This window comes from Giraffa tippelskirchi, chromosome 1 (genome assembly GCF_054371585.1).
Source record: "Giraffa tippelskirchi isolate mGirTip1 chromosome 1, T2T-mGirTip1v1.2.pri, whole genome shotgun sequence".
Lineage (NCBI taxonomy): Eukaryota > Metazoa > Chordata > Mammalia > Artiodactyla > Giraffidae > Giraffa > Giraffa tippelskirchi.
This window is the reverse complement of record NC_137275.1, coordinates 70,190,991-70,213,434: the sequence shown is the minus strand read 5'-3', so window position 1 is coordinate 70,213,434 and position 22,444 is coordinate 70,190,991. Positions and strand designations below refer to the sequence as shown.

General features: G+C 38.2%; 1 long non-coding RNA gene across 1 annotated transcript; it reads left to right on the top strand.

The window, feature by feature from the left end:
* Window positions 1-2,774: 2,774 nt before the first annotated feature.
* Window positions 2,775-21,426, top strand: LOC145529010 (uncharacterized). Its single transcript, XR_014070839.1, has 4 exons — window positions 2,775-2,904; window positions 2,989-3,090; window positions 16,536-16,624; window positions 20,099-21,426. It is a non-coding gene; the product is annotated as an uncharacterized LOC145529010 (long non-coding RNA).
* Window positions 21,427-22,444: the final 1,018 nt, after the last annotated feature.

The window sequence follows — 22,444 nt, the reverse complement described above, 5'->3', positions numbered from 1 at the left end:
GGGAGAAAGAGAACTCTTATTTGAAAATGAAATGAGCATCAGTGTTTGCTTTGAAAACAGCTTTAGAAAAATCTATGAAGATACTATTTTAAATGCTGTTGATCTTTTTTATTCACTAAAATAGGTTGTAACTTTAAAGTGTGCACATTTGGAGCTACATATTCAAACTATATAAAATGAAATATAGCATATTAGTGTGTTTATTTGTTCTATATCTCCAGTAAGGAAACTATGCGGCCAACTTAAATACCATGTTGAAGGTTTTCTGACTCTAGCTTTGACTTTGGAGATAAGTCTTAAACTTCACAATGGAAAGCACTACTGCTCTCTTTCTCAGTCAGCTTACACATGTTGACTATAATCTGCCTTGATATGGTCATTAACATTTTCCTATCTCAAAATACTTTCTAAAACCTGGAATTAAGATACGGGGTTATGTTGAAGTTTGTGAGAAAGCACATTCTCGCCACAGTATTAGTACAATGATGGCCTGGAAAATGTTGATATTGTAAACTATAAAATACAAGATTGAACTCTTCATACAAATTAGTACAGTTTGAAATATAACAAAGAATAGAGAAATAGTTTCATAAAGGGTAGCAGTCCTTAGAGGAAGGAAATATATGTTATCATTTGGTTTGTACTCCTGAAACAAAAGCAGTCCTAGAGAGGTATCATCACAAAATGCCGAGTAACAGCTCTCAAAAAAAAGTGTTTTAAGAATGACCACAAATCATCCATGAAATCAGGTAAAAAAGAAAGTCCCTCAACAGAGCTAGAAATACTGGCACTACTCTAAGGAACTGTCAGTCTCAGAGAGAATAAAAACCAGGGCATTAAAATGGGAGGTCCCAATCACATTTGCCAGGAAAATAACACACACTAAAAGGCAGAGAAGCCAAACCAGGTTATTGGTGTCACAACAATGCATAAGGTGAAGCCAATTTCAAACTGCAGTTACTACTTCCAGATTTTACAATTTTATACTCTTCTTCGAATGGTAAATATTGCCACCAGAGAGGGCTTTCAAAAAGCATTCCATAAACTTTAAAATCTCTTTAACAATCCCTGCTTTATACCATCTCCCCCCACAAGCAGTTACAGATGTAGGCTTCTATAACCTACATCAGAGTGACACACTTACTATAATTTGACGTTTGCTGTTTGTAAAGGCAGCTTTATGTCACATGTGGCAGGCATTCTCTGGGGGACTGGATTAGTTGTGAATATAAATACGTTTACAAATATCTGCATTTTTTATTCAAGTTTAAAATTTGAAGCAAAAAGCATACAAGCACAAATACGTCAACCATCACCTAGGGATGCTTTTAAAAATTGCTCTGAAAACTTTATAGAAACGATAACTGGCTGTATGCAAAAAACTCTGTGTGTTCTGCACAGTAAGCAAATAATAATCTGAATTTACTCAGATTCTCAAAGAAACATCAAATTAAGGAAAAGATACAGGCAAGTACACACCTTAGTTTTTTTAAAGAAACAAGTCGATTGTTAAGGAAAATAGGGGAATGAGTGTCTGATGAACGTAAACAGCAACACTTGAAAAACAATTGGCTCTTTGGAATCTATGTTAAAGTCTGTCATATGAGTTGGGGACTCTGCCCCTTAGAGTCTCCGTTGGGATGTAAAATAGACAATGTTATAAATACTGCTTGAGACAACATTATAAAAACCTTGTCATTCTTAGGCTCCAATCTTAAACCATAAGAAATTATAATCAATGTATAACCATCTCCATTTGATGAATGCATTTACACAGCAAGAAACAAGTGGACCACACAATATATCCAAATAAAATTTGCTTATGCAATAAAAGGGGATATTAGATAAAGTGAAATAACATCAATATGGACTAAATGCTCTCAATACAAGCAGATATACAGATTATAAACATTTTATCTCAGTTTAAGTGCTAATATTCGGACTCAAAGTGTTTCTCATAGTTTTAACGTTCTTTTGCTCTGAAAACGTTACCGAAACTTACCAAAAAAGTTTATTTTATTAATCTTTCCTACCCTGAAAAACCCACCTCTCCTCAAGTCCACCCCAGAGTAACATTTCTCTGATCTCATTCCAGGTGCCTCTTATGCTCCCTCAAGAAATTTTTATTGCAAAACAGAGAATTTTTAGAAGTCACTAAAAAGCACTCCCTTACCTTCTAAACCTGCTTCAATCAGCCCAAACTGTTCCAATAATTTAACAAAAAGCACAATGACGATCAGAACTGCTATCATCTCAAGCCCTTCCAAGTTCATGGTCAGCTAGGTCATGGTCCGACCACAGCTACTGGGAAGTGCTCCTCTGCCTGGCTCTCTTTGTAAAGCCATTAAACTACATTAAGAAGGCTACTGCCAGAGAAGGGGAGGAGGAGAGCTAGAGAGAGAGGGAGAGAGAGAGGGAGAGAGAGAGGGAGAGAGAGCGCAAGGAGACGACGAGATGGAGAGAGGGCGTGAATAAGAGAAAATGCATTCATCCTGTCTACTGTAGCAGAGGCCAGAAGTGGCAGCCGGATAAAGTCGGGCCTGTCGGAATTATCGGCTTCCTCTTTATCACTCTTACACAGAAAGACAGCCACGCATGAAGTAAGGCGCAGATCAATCGAAGACCCGAGAGGTTACCAGGAAGGTCCCCAGAAAACAGGACGCCCGGCAGTGATGGCTCCGCAGCCCGGGACCAGCGCGCCCCGCGCCGCCGCTGCCGCCAGTGGCTTTGTTGGGCTGGTCAGTTGCCTTGGAAACGGAAACTAACCAGGGGCTGGACTCCCGCGGCAGACAGGGGCCAGAGCATCGAATTTGAAATAAGAACAATCTGAAAATGCCGAGAGGCGAAGTGATAGCGTAGATTCAGCTGCTTCAGAAAGCCTGTTTACTAGTCAGGAAAAGCGAAGTGTGTATTTTGTCCCAACCAGCTGAGCGCAGAGAGAAATGAGGCTTAAGGGACTCTCCTGCAATATTGACTTTATTTTTTCAGTGAGTTGCCTTATCCTGGGGCTCTGTGTGAGTCATTGTGAACTAATATTCTGGTTTGAGTGGTAATCATCACATCGCTTCAAAGCATGGGTATGATAAACTAGTAAGTATTCTTAATATTTGTAAATCTTAGAGTTTGGAGTTACCTTCTGCATTAGCTCATTGCCATTCAATTCACCAAAATATATAGTTATGTATATTTTTTCATTGTGTACCTACTATGCTTGTTTGTATGTTTTTAATTGATTTGAGTAAATCTGGAGCTAGAGAAAGTTTAAGAACAGTCAATCAGAAACAAAATTTGTTTGACATTTCTGTCTCTAACTTACACAACCATTTCACGTTTGTGTCTCCCTGATTACTGACCAAATAGATCAAGCCCACATTAAAATACAGAATTAAAAAAAACGAAAAAAAAACAAGAGTTAGAAAGCATCTCATAAACACAATTCAAGTCTCCTGTTTCAGAGATGAGCAGATTTAGGAGCAAGAAGGAAGAAGAAACATCAGGCAACGGCAGGGCAGGGTAGCTTTTGAAGAAATAGAGCAAAATGATTTGGAGGAGGGAGTCCAGAGACTGACTTTCTGTATTCAGGTCTGACCACTTACTAGCTGTGTGATCTTGGGTAAGTTACTTGACATCTCCAGGCCTTAATATCCTCATCTGTAAAAGGGGGCATGGTAATAGCACTTAGTTCATTGGACCCTTGAGGGAATTAATGAGTAATACTGTTAGGACAGATTAAGAGCTCAGTCAGTACTAGCTCTTTTTTTTTATCACAAGTCTCTCCATGCTTAGGCATACCACGCAGAGCTAGCAGGGCAATTACCCTGAGATACAACTCTCATCTTATCATATGTGTGTGTGCTAAGTCACTTGAGTTGGGCCTGACTCTTTGAGAGCCCATGATCAGTAGCCTGTCAGGCTTCTCTGTTCATGGGATTCTCCAAGTAAGAATACTGGAGTCAGTTGCCTATTCCCTTCCTCAGGGGATCTTTGGGACTCCGGAATCGAACTCGCATCTCATTATGTCTCCTTCATTGGCAGGCAGGTTTTTTACTGCTGAGCTACATGGGAAGCTCCAAACCTTCTGTGGCTCCCCATCTGCCTACTGAATAAAGTCTACGATCCTTGGAGCACCATCTTGGTCTCTACATGATCTGGTACCAGCTTGAGGATTGTACCTCGTTGGCCTTCTGTTCATTCACTCTACCTGACAGCTCAGCTTCCTTCCTCCAAATTCATTCTGTGCTTCTCGATCATCCAGGCTTTGTTAAAAAAAAAAAAAAGCATGTATTTTGAAAATCCTTTCCACAACTCTGCCTCTCAGGCTCCTAAAACTCTTCCATGAAACTTCTCCAAGCAGAAATGAAAGAACTCTCTTCCTTTTTTTCTGTTTTTATAGTACTTTTTTTTTTTCTCTCTCTCTCTCTCTTACAGTACATTATATTATAGCCACTTGGGTGAACATCTTCACAAATTAAGGGTAAGTTTCTAGAAGGCATAAATCACGTCTTTGTTATCTTTAAGCTCCCCACATGCCTCCATGGAGGGCACATCATACTTCATTGATGTGCAGTATAGGTACTTGTTGGATAACAATAGTCACCACTCATTATGTAATTACCACATACCAGACGCTTTACATGTTTTGCCTTTCCCTCTTAGTCACTCTGAAAACAGATATAATCAGATGAAATTTACAGAGGAACACTGTACCTTCTAGAGTTTAAATAACAGGCTCAAGGTCCTGCTGCTGTTGAGTGATGGGACCAAGATTCAAACTCTGATTTATTCAACTCAAAGTCCATTATTTCTTCTCATTATTCCACACAGTTTTAAATGAATTAAAAAGCCAAGCATTGGCACAAGTACTTATCAGCTTAGGAATGAATGTTACACCCAAAATGATCCTCTCAAACTGTTTTGTGGCATTTTTAACTAATCCATTAATCCCCATAACTTTGCAACATGAGATGTTTTCGAACTAGTAGTTAACTGAATCCATGGCACTTCCTTCCTGCTCATTCACAGGATTATTATTACTTACTTAAACACACATAACCTGTGGTCTCCAGATGGGGTTTTTCTTTGTTTTTCTGCCCTAGGGAACTCAGTAGAGCCCTTCAATTTGCCCTATAAATAAAATACAATGATTACTTTTTTATGTTCACAATTAAAATTGATGTCTTGGCAATAAAAGCAAAAATAAATAAGTGTAACTACATCAATTTGAAAAGTTCTGGGTAGTAAAAAAAAAGAAGTCAACAAAATAAAAAGGCAACTTACGGGATGTTAAAAATATTTGCAAACTATATATCTAATTCTGGGTGGAAATGTCACTCTATTGACTTGTGAGCTATAAATGTTCACCTTTTAAAAATATAATTTAAAAAATATATCTAATAAGGGATTAATATCCAAAATATATGAGGAACTTATGCAACTCAATAGCAGAAAAAGGCAAATAACTTGATTAAAAAATGTGCATAGGTCCTGAATAGACACTTTTCCAACATGACATACAAGTGGTCAGCAGGTTATGAACAGGTGCTCAATATCATTAATCATGAGGGAAATGCAAATCAAAACCTTAATGAGATACCACTTCACACCTGTTAGGATAGCTATTATCAAAAAATAAAAGATAAATATTAGCAAGGATAAGGAGAAAGGGTAATTTTTTGCACTGTAAATTGGTACCATCATTGAGGAAACATTATGAAGGTTGTTAAAAAATTAAAAATAGAGTTATCATCTAATTTAGAAATATATACTGAGTATATATATTTGAAGTAAATGAACTCAGTACTTTGAAAAGTTTCCTTTACTTTCATGTTCATTACTCACAACAGACAAGATATGGAAACAACCTAAGTGCCTGTCAGTGGATAAATGGATAAAGAAATCATCACACACACACACACACACACACACACACACACACACACAGGAATATTATTCTGCCTTGAAAAAGAAGGTAATCCTGACATTTGTGACAACATGGACGAACCTACAGGACATTATGTTAAGAAAAATAAGCTAGACCAAAAAGACAAATACTGCATGATCTCACTTAAATGTGGAAACTAAGAAAGTTGAATTTGCAGAAGCTAATTGTAGTCACCAAGGGGTGGGGAGGTGGGGCAGATGTTGGTCAAAGCATATGAAGTTGTGGTTATGTAGGATGAATAAATTTCAGATATTTAATGCATAGTATGATGACTATAGTTAATAATATATTGTAGACTTGAAATTTGCTAAGACAGTAGATTTCTGGTGCTATCACGACAAAAAAGGGTTACTATGTAAGGAGACATATATGATAATTAGCTTGACTGCAGTAATCATTGCACTATGTATATCAAAATATCATATTGCACATTTTAAATATATATAATTTTGTGAAAATAAAAGAAAATTGATGTTCCTGGACTGAGAACTGTATATAGGTACTATACTAGTGAAAAGTGCTAGAATAAGGACCTGTCCACTAGGTCTGGGTGTTACAGTGATGGGTTCCTTTGGATCTGAATTGTTCTTCCCATTGCAGATGTTTGGAAGATTCTCTTGTAGCTCAGTCAGTAAAGAATTCACCTGCAATGTAGGAGTCTGCCTGCAATGCAGGAGATGCAGATTGGATCCCTGGGTTGGGAAGATCTCCTGGAGAAGGAAATGGCAACCCACTCCAGTATTCTTGCCAGGGAAATCCTATGGGCAGAGGATCCTGGTGGGCAACAGTCCTTGGGGTTGCAAAAGAGTCAGACACGACTTAGCGACTAAACCACCACCCCCGACCCCAGGGGCAAAGGATAAATTGCAGATGTTTACCAAAGACTGGCTCATAAGCTCAGGCCTTTGCCCTTGCTGTTCCCTCTAATAATGCTTATTCCCAGAATGTTCTGTGAATAACTGACATTTTTTAGGCCTTAGCTTTTAAGCCCCAAGACAGAGAAGCCCTTGTTAATCACAACATCCCCTGAAATCACTACTCCTTGAACAAGTGCTCTTTTCCTCCAAAGCATCATCACCACTTGATAGGTATATCTGTCTACCTATTTATAGAGTATCTCCTCCTATTAGAATACAACCTTCCATCTACGAAGGCAGAGATTTTTATCCATTTTGTTCACTGGGATATCCCTTGAACTTAGCACAGTGTTTGGCACATAAGAGGCATGCATGTGTGCTAAGTCACTTCAGTTGTGTCTGATTCTTCATGACCCTATGGACTGTAGGCCTCCAGGTTCTTCTGTTCATGGGATTCTCCAGGCAAGAATACTGGAGTGGGTTACCATGCCCTCTTCCAGGGATCTTCCCAACATAGGGATCAAAGCCATGTCTCTTACATCTCCTGCATTGGCAGGCAGATTTCTTTACCACTAGAGCCACCTGGGGAGCCCTCATAAGAGGCAATGACTAACTTTTGAATGAATACTGTAGCTAACACTTTCACCTTCCCTAAAAGCCACCTGCTCTCTTACTGATCTTCCAAGGCCCCACTCCCTATTATCTAGAGAGCAAAGTCCACCTGGGGATCCTTGCAAGGTTTCTGCATGCTCCCTCTCAATGCTATCACAGCATGATGTTCCTGGTATCTCTCCTTAAGGGGAGCCATAAACCTGCACATTCAAATGTCTTGGCTGTGTTCTTTCAGTAAGATTTGCATTTCCTGATGATGTGATCAAGGAATGCAATACAAGGAAGGCATCAGAGAAGGTCTCTCTGTCCAAAATACCTGAACACCATTGGTATGGAAAGTGAGGAGACCCTGGTATGGCTACCAGGGATAGGATACCACTCCCATCCTTTCATTGCAGCTGGAAGGACATTGTAGTCTAAATGGGAAAAGTGACTTTGTCAATAACTCTTAACTTCGAGTCATGGCTTGGATTCAAATTAAAACATTAATGCAATGTCTTTTCTTTCAATAGAGCCTGGCCTTCTCTTTTAAAGATAAATACTAGAGTAATCAGGTGGCACTAGTGGTAAAGGACACGTCTGCCAATGAGGGAGACATAAATGTGGGTTCAATCCCTGGATTGGGAAGATCCCCAGGAGGAGGGCATGGAAACCCATTCCAGTTTTCTTGCCTGGAGAATCTCATGGGCAGAGAAGCCTGTTGGGTTAGTGTCCATTTGGTTGCAGAGAGTTGGACACGACTAAAAAGACCACGCACCCATACAGAGTAATCAATATAAAGAAGGGACCTAGGCACAGACTCCAGAACTTTTACCCCATTCAAGGGACTTCAACTTTCTAAACCTTAGTTTGCTGGTCTTCAAAATGGAGCCAATATACCTCTTTTGGGGGTGTTATGACGATTAGGTACAATAATATTTATATGAATGATACTTAGGCTCATGGAGCACATAATTTGCCAAACACAGGGTTAAGCACAATGACTGTCCCAACCTCCAAACCACTCTGAAGACGATAAAGATTTTTATCCTCACCATTACAGATGAAGAAGTGGAGGCCTGGGAGGAGTAAGTCAATTGCCTGATGTCCCAAAGCATCAGAGGCCAGGCAGGCTGACAGCCGTCACTGACAGTGGCCAAATATACACTACGCACTTGATACACGTTTCCCTTCATTAACATACAAACTCCACAGGGAAAAGTAACCAACACTTCATTGTGACTTTTTAAAGATGGCTTATCCTTTCTGGCTTGATGTGATTTTAGATGCCGGGAAGTTTTGTCCCCCTGCCCTGGGGGTGGGTGGAAGGGAAGGATGAGCATGAGGTAGTGGTGAAAGAAAGGGGGTGCTGTTATGATTATTTACCAAAGCTTTACATGAAGTACTTTCAAGAAGCTAATGAGGAGGGTTAGAGGCAGGTCTGGGTTTCTGTTTAAAAGAAGCATCAACAGAGAAACTTTGGGGAGTAGCTCAGGCTCTGCTGCCACTAGGTTTCCTTGGCCTGTCCCCAGAAAGAGGAGCACACTTAATTAGAGACACTCTTACTCTTGCACTTCAGGGCATATCCCTAAAGTGCTGTTTATTCAAAATCACCAGTTACTGGCAGGAATGAACCCACTTCTGCTTCATTTTCAGCAATATGGCTTTTGGAAGGAAAACAATGTTTCCTTCCAAAATGAGAGATGAGGCTGCCCTTTGATGAACTGAGGCAGGGGGCAGGGAACAAAAGGATTCTAGTTATGTGTATCTGTGCCTTTTTGATTCCAACTGGGGATGATATTAAATGGGGTGAGGTGGGAGGAGTGGAAGAACTTTCTCCAGATCCTACTCTTGGAGTGTCAGTTAGTTAACCTGGTCAAAAACTAAACTTCATTTCAACTATTTCCGATTATTCATCATTTATTCACTTGTTAGCATTATGGTCCAGGTACTATACAAGGTGGTATGGGTAATAAAATCCTTTCTTCAGTCATTGTAAAGCTTTAAATCTATTAAAATGAAATTTAGCTGATAGTAGCTAATATTTTTAGGATAATCAGTATTTGACAGATAAGTACTTTATATGAATTCTTTCACTGCATCCTCATGTAAACTCTATGAGGTAGATGCCATTACCTCCATTGTACAAGGTGAAATTGAGGAACAGAGGGCTTAGTAGATGACATCAGGAAATAGCCAACCCAGGATTTAAAACCAGGTCTGACTCCAGAGATCATGATCAGAGAGTATTTTAGATGCACAGCTGCATCTGTTGATGGCCTTTAAGGAAAGTACCATAAGAGTGGAAAGTCCCACTTAGGTTTGATGGCAGAGGTAGGAAGGAGAATGCAACCAAGATCAACTTCATTGCATTGGGCTTATACCATATAAACATTAAGTAAGTGGCTTTTTTTCTTCATAGCAAGGACTGTCTGCATTATATGATTGGTGGAGAATGAGGCTAGTCTTCCAGAGAATTTGACCAGAGCCTGGAAAATATTGTAAGCCAGCTAAATCAGTTGTACTGACACCTCCATGAAATTTATTCCCTTATTTTCAGGCCATCTCCCATTGTGACACACAAAATGAGCATCAGTTGCCTGCTTCTTCTAATTCCTCCCTCTTCTTTGATAATTACTTATACCAAGAGAATCCTGCCTGAATCTTATGATTGAGTGAACAAAGGAGGATATTTGGCCCTTAAAAATGAATTGAAATATAACTAAGCAACAATGCATCACATGAGAAATGTGTCTTGGTATAATGTGAAAAAATAAACACACTTATAGAAGTGGCAGGATAATGCGGACATTAGGAACATACTTGGATTCAAATTACCCTTCTGCTATATTAAAGCTTCCTGACTTTGGGCAGGTTGCTCAAATGATTCATGTAAAGCACTCAAAACAGACTGTCACATAGTAGATGTTCAATAACTGGTACCTGTTACTGTAATTAATTATTGAGCCCTTTGCTATACATCAAGTGCTGTGCTCTTGCTTTACATGAATTATCTCAATAAATCCAAATAACTCAATTAGTTAAATACTGTTATTATTCCCAGTCACCACATGGATAAGAAAGAGTAGGGTATCTTCAACTGATTTGGGATTCTAAAATGGACACATTGCTCATACCCACCCATCAAATTTACCATCATCTTCACCACAAGTGACATGAGAATAATTTATTCATTTATAATGACCTGACTTTTAAATCATTTTTTAAAAAAAAAAACACAGAAATCTAGCTCTCCTTGTTTCAAAGAAAAATACAGGTAAATAGCATTGAAGTAACTTTCCTGGGCACTGGTTTTTGAGAACATGTTAGTCACTTTCCATTCTAGAACATTCCACAGAATGAAAAGATATGATGAGATGTTAGTGTGGCATCAGACTACACAGACTCCGGTTCAACCAGATTTTCAGAGTCCTGCATCTGCCAAGGAAGTTCATCTTCAAGGACATAATCCACTGTCCCACCAGTCTCATAGCCTGACCTATGCATCACACTCACATCTCATGAATAGAAAATGTCCTGATGGTAAGAGACTTCCCTGGTGGTTCACTCGATAAAGAATCCACCTGCAGTGTGGGAGACTGAACACTGGTTCAACCCCTGGGCTGGGAAGATCCCCTGGAGGAGGGCATGGCAACCCACTCCGGTATTCTTTCTGGAGAATCCCCATAAACAGAGGTGCCTTGTGGGCTACAGTCCATGGGGTTGCAAAGAGTCAGACACAACTAAGCACAGCACAACACAAGAGACCAACACTGCACCAGGCTTCACCAGGCAATCTTGTCCTTGGGATAAATAGCAAAGGCAATCTGCTCAGTGGATGAAGGTAGTTAAACAGAGGAACAATAGGCAGTGACTCAGACACACTTTGAAGCTGTATTTTAGTGCATCCTTACAGGACTGAAGATAAATGGGAAGAACTGTAAATAGTAGCAATATTATCTAGGACTGGCAAGAGAGAACAGAAAACTGTTATACATATATATTAACTGGCAGTGCTCAAAATTTAGAGTACATCAGAATTACCTTGAGATCTTCTTCAACGTGAATCCTCAGATCTCCCCAGAGATTCTGATTTAGTAGGTCTCAGATAGAGTTCATGAATCTCCATTTTTTTAATCAAACATTTCAATGATTCTAATGCAGGACTTCTCTGGACCACACCATGAGAAACACTGCATTAATCTGCTCAAACAGTCTTATCCAGTAAGTAACATAGCCTTCAGGGAGACATTTCCCCAGCTTATTAAAAACTAGCTGAGAGTCACACATTTTATAAACTTGACAGAGTTAAGAATAGATAGGGGCTCCATCAGTTTCTCAAACTTCTCTAGAAAGCCTTATTTTTCCTACTAGAAATAAGATATTTTTAAATCATTTGTGACTAGATACAAGTTTCCATACCATATTGTCAAAGTATTTTTTGGTGATTTATCCCCAGCCTCCATCACAACTTCTTTCACTAAGAAGCTTCAGATGCAAACTTCAATGGAGACAAGACTGTAAACCATTACACACTTCTCTGCATCGCTACATATCCTAGCTTCCATCTTGAATCTATCTCTACAGCATCTTCTTTTTAGCTCTAAATGTAGTCGCTTAAATGAGGGACAACACTGATATGCAGCCATCTCAATAACCAAGCAAAGTGAAGTAAATAGCAACTGATGGATGCCAATGTTCAGAAGTGTGAAGCTGATTTAGATTAAGTAGACATTTCAGTTTAAGATCTAATAAAAAACAAAACAGCAGTCACAAGGAGCCTTTTCCCATTACTCTGCTGGGGATAATCTTTATCTAAATCAATACTGTAAAAGTAACAAAAGGCACAAAGTTGTCTGCTGCATAATTCATTTATTATGAAATTATATAAGACTCAAATAATTGAAACAGGATTATTTATGTGATCGTTAAACCCAGGGCAATTTCTACAGATTTTTGGTCCTGTTTAATGGAAATCTTAGTCACAGATATATATTTAGCCAGGTTTCATTACAAATATTGTTACTTCCAACTAAGTATTCCTCATTACAGTTGATGTGCTGTACTTCCTTACTGTGAACCAGTAAAGTTGCTCAGTCGTGTCTGACTCTTTGCAACCCAATGGACTGTAGCCTAACAGCCTCCTCCATCCATGGAATTTTCCAGGCAAGAGTACTGGAGTGGGTTGCCATTTCCTTCTCCAGGGGATCTTCCTGACCCAGGGATTGAACCCAGGTCTCCCACATTGCAGGCAGATGCTTTACTGTCTGAGCCACCAGGGAAGCCCTTACTGTAGCAGAATTTAAAAATTGTTTATTCTTTTATTTTACTGCACCAAAGAAATAAAAAATATGAAAAGTAATGTATAATAATCCCTTTGACAACTTTTCATGCTACTCATATGTTGTAGTTTAATTACTAACAACTCTAACTTAATCACTTTTTAATAACCCTACTTTTCAACAGGAATAGTTCCACTATAATAGCCATGATACTTACATCATGCTAGAATGAAATTTTGCATAATAACTAAGCTTATATTTTATGTGAAACACACATACAAGACTTACATTTAGTAGGACCACACTGACAAGAAAAAATGATTACCAGCACAATGGTAATATAACTCACTAAATAACAGAAAGTGGCCTTAAAGAGTTAAAAAGATAAACTTTTATACAAAATTGGGGGGCATAATATGTTAAATTTAGCTATGGAAGCCATGAACAGCTTAAAACATTTTGAAAGGTCATGAGAACCAGCTAGTCCAGTATGACCTGCTGGTTTGATAACCGAGGATGTCACCTCGCTGCACTCTGGCATTACTGTAGTTATTATCTACTGCTACATAGCAAATTATCACAAACGGAGAGACTTAGAAAAACACAAATTTAATAGTTAACAGTTTCCATGGATGAAGAGTCTGGTTATGGGTTAGCTGAGTTCTCCACTCAGGCTTAAATCGAAGTATAGCATGAAACTACAATCACTTCTGAAGCACTGGGTCTGATTCAGCAAACGCTGGTTGTTCACAGAATGCACTTCCTTGTGGCTGTATGACTGAGGTCCCTATTTTCTTATTAGCTGTTGGATAGGGATCACTCCCAATTCCTAGAATTTGTTTTTAGTTCTTTGCCCTCTCTACAACATGGTAGTTTGTTCCTTCAATGCCAGTGGGAAAACACCTCTTATGTTTCAGATCTCTCTGACCTCTTTTCAGGAGTGACTTGATTAGGTCAGAATCACCCAGGATTGTCCACTTTTTGATGAACTTGAAGACAACTGATTAGGAACCTTAATTATGTTTGCAAAATCATTTCCACCATATAGAGTCCCATAATTATGGCATATCAGAATTATAAATCCTACTTAGAATTTATAGTTACCACAGATCACTACCATAGTTACAAATCAAATCCTACTTACGCTCAAGGGAAAGGAATTATACAGGGAAGGTACACCCGAGTGTAGAATCTTACGGCCATCTTAGAATTCTGCCTAATTCAGTGTATTTCTGCTCTAATTGCTGAGTAGCCTGCCAGGGGTCCTATGGTTATGGGTCACTGAAATATAATTTTTATTTTATTATTTTGATTCAAACTAAATTTGGAAGGATGCTCAGCAGAGAGCTATGAGGCATTTGGCTGCTAAATGCACAGGAACAAACAGACAGATCTGAAGTCCTGGAGCAGATCTGTCCACCAGCCACTCACAGCAGCAAGAGGAGAAAATGGCTAGAGAAAACCACAGCTGCACTATGGTTGTCCACTCTGGCATGGACTGCATATTGACCAGCTGTCTTCATCCACTGATGTGTAGAAAGCAAGAGAATAGTCTAAGAAAGGATGAAGAGTAGCATGTTTGGTGCCATACCACGATAGCTTCCAGACTGCATTCAATATAGATTAGATTCTCTAGAGAGTAGATTTTGTCTCCTGTTTCTTACTGCAATAGCAACTGTGGCCTAGCCCTGTTCTCACTATGGTCATGACCAATTTTACGGATATCTCTTTTACTCCCATCACAACAGATCACAGTGAAATCACTGTCTGGGTACAAATCCTAATTCCTTAACCTTAGTTACCTAGCCTATAAAATATACATAGTAAAAACAGCTCAGAGTTCCTGAGTTGAAATAACTTTCAACAAATGAAGCAACCAGATGAGTGCCAAGTAAAAAGAAAATAAATGCTATTGTTATTGGTGTTTATAATTAGAATGAGGTGGGTGTTATAGTTACTTTGCTCTCAAGGTATACCCAGAATCTGGAGCTGTGACAGAATTACAGCATCCACTCAACGTGTGCCTGTTAAAACTCTGTTAAGCCAGCTTCACCCATCTGATGTACCCTCAATCTACACTATTGTTGGAGTGATAGGACATGCCATTCACCATCTTCAGTTCTCAGTGGTATCTTGCTGACTCCAGAATGGAATTCCCAAACCATATCAAGGCATAAAAATTTCCTTCCAGTCAAGATCTCCAGCCTCATTACCCAAGTATCTGTCTTCAAGTCATGCCGAACTACTGCTGTAGTCAAAAATACCAGGTTTATTTCTCCAACTGCTTCCTTTTCCTTCTGAGAAATCAACTTAAATATTTTCACTTGGGTGGGGTATTTCACAAAACCCTTTCTCCAACCATACAATATTGATCTCCTTTTTCTTTCTGCTTTGTATTTATCTCACCTAGGATCCTTTTAAGATTTATGAACTGGTTGGCATAACTAACTCTTCTGTGAAACTATGAGTCCTTGAAAGAAGGAATCATATCCTATTTATCTTTCCAACATCAGGAATTATCCATGTGCATTAGTTGATCAGTAAATGTTGTGGCAAGTGAAGGAGGGTTGGAAGAAAGGTCACAAGGGGAACTTAAGGCAGATGAAAAACCCTTCATGCATTCATATCATCATGCCTAGAACCCCACCATTATTTCATTTTTCATTCCTGTAAATAACTTGAAAGGCAGAAAACATTAATCACTGACACCTTGCTGTGAAAGAGTTTTGTTTATCACTTTTGTGCAGGAAAAGTGAGACCCCTGGCAACCTGGCTATTTGAAGCCTGATTATACTATGCATAAAGGAGATATTCCTAAGAGCCAGTTTGTTAACAGGTAAAAAAGCTCATCCAATAGAATAGTTGAACTGGAAAATCTAGAGTGATTCTACGACAATCCAGTATATTCTAAGACAGTCCAGTGTTTCTAAGACAATATCTAGTCTGCAAAATTGTGCCTCCCTTCTTTTCTATTAAGGTTTTACTATATTGATCATTCACATTCATTTTTTTGGAAATAATAAATAACGGTGGTTCAGATGGTAAAGAACCTGCCTGCAATACAGGAGACCTGGGTTTGATCCCTGGATCAGGAAGATCCCCTGGAGAAGGGAACAGCTACCCACTTCAGTTTTCTTGCCTGGGAAATTTTAGGGGCAGAGGAGACTGGCAGGCTATAGTCCATGGGGCTGCAAAGGATCGAACACGACTGAACGACTGATCACGCACATACATTTTTGTTAGATGGAAATGCTTGTCATTAACAAGAGGAAAAAAATCAGCATTTGCTCTGGGAACCACGTGTGTCAATTTGCTTTTACAATATCTTGGACTTGATCAAACTCTCAATTCACATGTCAACTGCTCCTTTTTCATAATTTATAAACCCTAATGATTTTATCATAAAGTTAATCAACACATTTGCATTAATGAACAGACAAATGATTTTGATTAATTAACATAAAATTATGAAAATCTGTTTGTTACTCAGTGTCCAAAAACATTTTCCATCATTTTTCTATGACTCTCTACACTTTGGGGGGTTGGAAATGCAATAAAATTCATGGAGAAATCAAAAGGGCAAACATTTATATCAACCGCATTTTTTGACAATTCCATCATTTCAAAAATATGATAAAAACATCCATTCCTATAATATATATACATATATATACACATGAGGTCACAAGGTATGACTATAGAGAACAGAGTATGTGTATGTATGAATAATCACTGTCAGAACTGATGTATCCAAATGGGTCTTTTACCCTTTAAAGAAGCTGTGTGTGGAAGTTATGCAGTTGTTCCAATGATGCTGCCTTTGCTCAAACATTTTCAAGCTCCCCTTTTGGGAATTCCCTTTAGATTCTGGCTACTATCAATTTCAAACCTTCCAATCCTCTGCACCAGTGAAAATGAAAATGAATGAGACTTTTATAACCATCTCCTCATTGGTAAGCATTTCTGAAAATATTTAATGTTTTAAATATTTAATAATAACAAATAGAAAATGTTTAACAGAATAATGAACTATATTTAATATTATATTATAATAAATTTATTAATATATATAATTTATATAAATATTTATTAGAATATATTTCTAACAATAGAAAACATTTAATAATAGTAAATGACCCCCATGGCACATGCCTTGTGAACCCTGCTGATGTGATGAGTACCTTGGTAACTGCTTGAGCTTCCCATGGTTGCTTCTCTCTCTCATTTCACCAGGAGTGTCATATCTAGCTAATCAGCAAATGTGGGCTCCTGAAGCTTGACATGGCTGGCCAAGATTCCACTTGAATATGGTTTCCTCATGAAGTTAATAGACCTATAGTTTGCCTGAAGCCCATCTGTGTCCTCACTGTCATTAGCATGAAAAATAATTCAAACTTTATCCAACTCACAGAAAGGCACAGCCTCTTCTCATCATGTTTTAACTACTTTGTTTTATAAACTGCATCACTGAAAAGGGAGATTCTCAAAGAAAAGAGTAATGTGGCTATTTTTTATTGACTTATGGCTATCCATTCCAGTATTCTTGCCTGGAGATGTCCACGGACAGAGGACCCTGGGAGGCTACAGTTCATGGAGTCTCAAAGAGTCAGACATGACTGAGCAACTAACACTTTCTATGCACAGGTTTGCTAGGAAAGGAGGTTTGAAATCCAAGATTAGAATAAGCCTTTCATGTTATCATTGAATTTCAATTATATACTATCCTTACCTACATTTCCAGGATAATTAGAAGTTCACAACATCATTATTAGTCACAGTAATCATAATAATTTCTTGCTACCCATGATAGAAATGAGTCTCTACAATTCTATTCCATTTGGAAAAAAACATCTTGGATTCACCATTCCCTTAAGTTCCTGACGTTGAAAGTTTGAATCGGGATTTTGAAAATGTCATTTTTCTGTATATTATATCAGTTATTTACTTTTATATTTCGAGACTTATGCACTGTGTATCAAAGTACTTTTTTTAACTATTGTACCGCTAAAGAGCAGAAAAGAAAATGATACACTACTCTGTGCTTTCTTTTCATTCTAAAATCCTGTTATTTGTGTAGTGCTCACTGATATATGCCCCTAATAACGGCAAGTTTCTACGTGAACTTCGGATTCATTTTATTAAAGAGCCTAGGCATAAAGTGAAGCTTATTTGTCTCTTTGTGGACTTAATCTTGTAACTTTACAAGGTTAGCACAAACCCTCTTGAGCTTATATTTTTCCCAGACATCAGAAACATGAAGCCATTCAATCAGGAATTGTTTAAGAAAAAATATATGTAAGCCTTAAATAAGCTATGGAGAAAAGTCAACATAATTCTTCCTGTTAAAAAATGAACTCTACTCAATGTTATGTGGCAGTTTGGATGGGACGGGAGTTTGGGAAAAATGGATACATGTATATATATGGCTGAATTCCTTCGCTTTTCACCTGAAACTATCACAACACTGTTAATCAGCTATATTCCAATACAAAATAAAAAGTATTTTAAAAGTGAACTCTGGAACATTGCTATTAACAATTTGATAAGGGCTGTGCATACCTGTGAAGAATGAGGTGCTACCCTAAGTAGATAATAAACCTGACATATTTGAAGAGAGAACTTATGAAGTAAGTGCAAATTCTAATTTGGTACTTAGAGCTCACTCTCTTTACAGGCAAAGAGAGGGAAATGCCAAAGATAAGTTTAAAGGGGGCCGAGGCCCTTCTGTTTGCCGAGATCTACCAGTCTGTTCATCCTTTCCACCTTCAGACAGGCTTTGCTAGCAGCTATGATCATCTGGTCCCATTTACATGCGGTTGGATCAACCATATCTGAAGTAGGAATAGACTTAAAGAGCAACAGATACATTAATGTAGCATGGAATGAACCTTGCCTGAATCCCTGCAATGAACTTAGGATCCAGTGGGTAACTAGGTTTTGCCTTATATTTAAATCCACAGTTTACCTCTACTGCCTGCCTACCAATTACCAGAATTTCTCTTTTTGCTTATAAAGTCCTCAAATGCTGGCTACCTTCCTGGATCTCTGGAGACTGTCTTCTCCTCAGTGATCGACTGTAGTATCTACCTATTCACCCAATATGAGTCTACTATGTCTTGCTGAATTTGTCTGATCCTTGAGTTACCTAGCCACCTTTTAAATATCAGTACACACGAGATAATGATGGCCCATCAAAGTTAACGCCCTTTTACCCATGGTGAAGTCAGACAAGCTTTGCCTCCTAACACCCTACACAGAAATACACATGTATGCACACAATCACATATACAATCAGTTAAAATTCTGCTCCCCAGCAATCCACTGAGTTCTACTGTATAATAATGCTTTTGAGGGTTTTATTATTGAAATATATTTGATTTATAATGTTGAATTAGTTTTGGGTTTATAGAAAATTATACATATATAATGCATATTTTAAAAGTTATATATATATATATATATATTCTTTTTCAGATTCTTTTCCATTGTAGGTTATTACAAGGTAGTGAATATAGTTCCCCGTTCTATATAGTAGGCTTTTTTTTTTTATCTATTCTATACATAATAATGTGTATCTGTTAATTCTAAACTTTTAATTTATTTCTCACTCCTCCTTTCCTCTTTGGTAACCATAATATTGTTTTCTAAGTCTGTATTTTTTTGTTGATTATTGTGTCATGTTAATGAATAGCAACATCAACTTAATAGTTTCATAGTCAACAATTTTTTTTTAAATAGAACAAACTAATACAGAATTGAGGACACTAGAAAAAATGGAATAGAATCATTCTTTAGGATAAGATAAGAGAATAGGTGAATGCTCAGCAAATAGAAAAGGTCAGCAGTATTTGGTGGAATTATTTCCCAGTTATGTTTATGTGTGTTTTTGTGTGTGATCTAGGTTATGACAAAACATATATTTCTTATTGTAGTTCATGATCAAATACTTTTATAAACTATACATTAGAGTATCTGGAGAGTGAGTCATCATATCTACAAAATACCCAAAAGAAATTGTAAATTTGTCACCTTAATGGATTGCACATTATGTCGGTACTTCTGTCTAGATGCAACAACAAATGCACTTTCATCTGATAAACTTGTTATTTTCAAGAAAGCAGATAAGCAAATCTCTGAGGAAACGGGAATCCAGACAAGTAACTTTTGATGGCAGAATAAAGAAATAGTAAGTCCTGTGTATGAAGAGTATAGTGGGTGAGTTCTGGGCCGGAAGTGCCTGGGTAGGTAGGCTCTAGTGTAATCAGAGCAGCCCCATGAAGTTGGACAAGTGAACGCATGACCCTAGAGAGAAGGGGGCTCCACATGTGTAATTATGCCACTGTTAACGAGTTGTGTTGAGCTGTACTGGTTGGGTTGAGGTGAGGAACAGTAATGGTGATACCTGATATCTCTTTATATCTTTACAGTTTTCAGAGCATTTTCTCACCTATTATATTATTTTATCATCATAAGAAGAGCTGGAATTAAGAGGAAGCAAGTGAGGCACCAAGGGGGCAAACTTTAAGGAGGTGCTCATTCTTGGGGTCCTGTAAATCCTGAGCACTTTGCTCACATCACCCCGGTCTCGGCTGTCGTCCTGAGAAGAGATACCATTAACTCTGTGTTAGATGTCAGTAAAGTTAGGGACGTAGAACTTAAGTGCAAGTGTCACTAACAGTGTTGAATCTTTAAACACTTGTCCTCCTGACTCCTGGGGAAAAAATGCAATTTTCATCTACTTCAGACAACCTCAGTAAGGACTGATACTGCTTGAATTTGCAAAATCATAAATTTGCAAGATAAAAAAACATACTACACTTATTTGTTATGAAATGATTGTTCAGGAAGAATGGCAAACTGAAGCCAGTAAGATTTCAGCTTTGGATCCTTGAATTATATTTGAGACACATCCATTTCAGAAAGACGCAGACAAATTGGAAACCATTTAGGGAACAATTTAAAAAATGATTAGAGAAAAGAAAGATTTGATTTCTGAGGCCAGATTAAAGAAGATAAATGCCTTGGCTAAGTGACAACCAGGAATATGATAAGAATCTACAAATATAAGGAGACTGTAAATATGTATAATGAAAAGGGCTTTTAAGTGTGCTAAATGATAGAACTAGGAATAGTGTGTAAAACTGTAGACAATAAGAAGAGGACTTTGGGAAAGGGGATTCATTAAGTTGAGCAGTAAAACATAAAATAAGTGGGGGAGAGGGGATAAAGAGGGGAGAAGAAAAAAAAGAACAGGAGCATATTATCATAACTTTAATAAATAACTGCTCATTGGTGACTTACTAAAATATAGAATCCAGAAAGTGTAAGGAATGCTTCTGTAGAACGACTCTGTTTTACAAAAGAAATTGCCAAAAAGAAAGAAAAAAAGAAATAGGAAACCATGTCTTATTCCACTATATCTAATAATAGGAAATATCAGAAATAAATTTCTGGCAGGTCTCAGGAGGCATAAATATCTCTCCAGAAACCTGAGCCAGTCAACAAGATGGCATCAACACCCTACCTCAGGGGAGAAGGCTGCTGCTAAATCAAAAGGAGACAGTAATAGAGAGCTGATGAAGCTGCTATGAAATTCAGGGCCTGGGCACAGGGAACTTGCCAACCTTTGGCTAGCTTGCTACACTTAACAGTTACCATAATTGAAACTGAATTATAAAACTGCCCTGGCACACATTCTACTTCAAAAGTCCAACGACACATAATAATGCTATTAAAATAAAGACATCTGGAAATAGCCTATAGTCCCATTTTCTCTCTGTAACTGGCACCTGCCTTCTTCAGGCGTCCTTCATGTTTCTTTCCTCTACTATAAAATGGCGAAGTGGTGAAAAAGGCACTCCTTTCAGGTGAATCACAAGGTCAACATAGGTTGAGCACTAACTAGGCTCCAAACACTGTGCCAGCCGTGTCTCTTTTATAAGCTCCTACGCCACTGAAATCCTTACCCTCCATTTCACAGATTAAAAATCTGAGGTCAAAGAAGTTAAGTAATTTGCCCTAAATCACTTACATAGTAAGAGAGAGAGTCAGGAAGGAACAGAATTCCAGACTGCGTATACCCAACACTCAGCAAGTTGCCCAGTGCATAACACATAGTAAGCATTTCTTTTATATCCAACATTCAGCAAGCTGCCCAGTGCATAACACACAGCAAGCACTCAGTTAATATTATGAATTAATTTGAAGGGAATTGATAGTATAATTGAGATGTGAAAAGAATATCCAACAACTTTGGCCATGACTTGTTGAACTATATATGAGCCAATTACAGCCATATCTGTAAGTGAAAGTCACTCAGTTGTGTCCGACTCTTTGAGACCCCATGGATTATACAGTCCATGGAATTCTCCAGGCCAGAATACTGGAATAGGTAGCCTTTCCCTTCTCCAAGGGATCTTCCGAGCCCAGGGATTGAATTCAGGTCTCCAACGTTGCAGGGGGATTCTTTACCAGCTGAGTCACAAGGGAAGCCCAAGAATACTGGAGTGGGTAGCCTATCCCTTCTCCAGCAGATCTTCCCAACCCAGGAATCGAACTGGGGTCTCCTGCATTGCAGGTAGATTCTTTAGCAACTGAGCTATGAGGGATGCCCTGGTATCTATAAAATGGCATCTTTTAAGGACAAAGTATCTTCTGCCTTCTTTGGTACTGATGTACCACAAATATACCAGATTTCCTCTGTCTCAAATAAACAGAAAATGGACCTAACATCTGGATTAGCTTTTCAATAAATGCTAAACTTTTGTAAAACA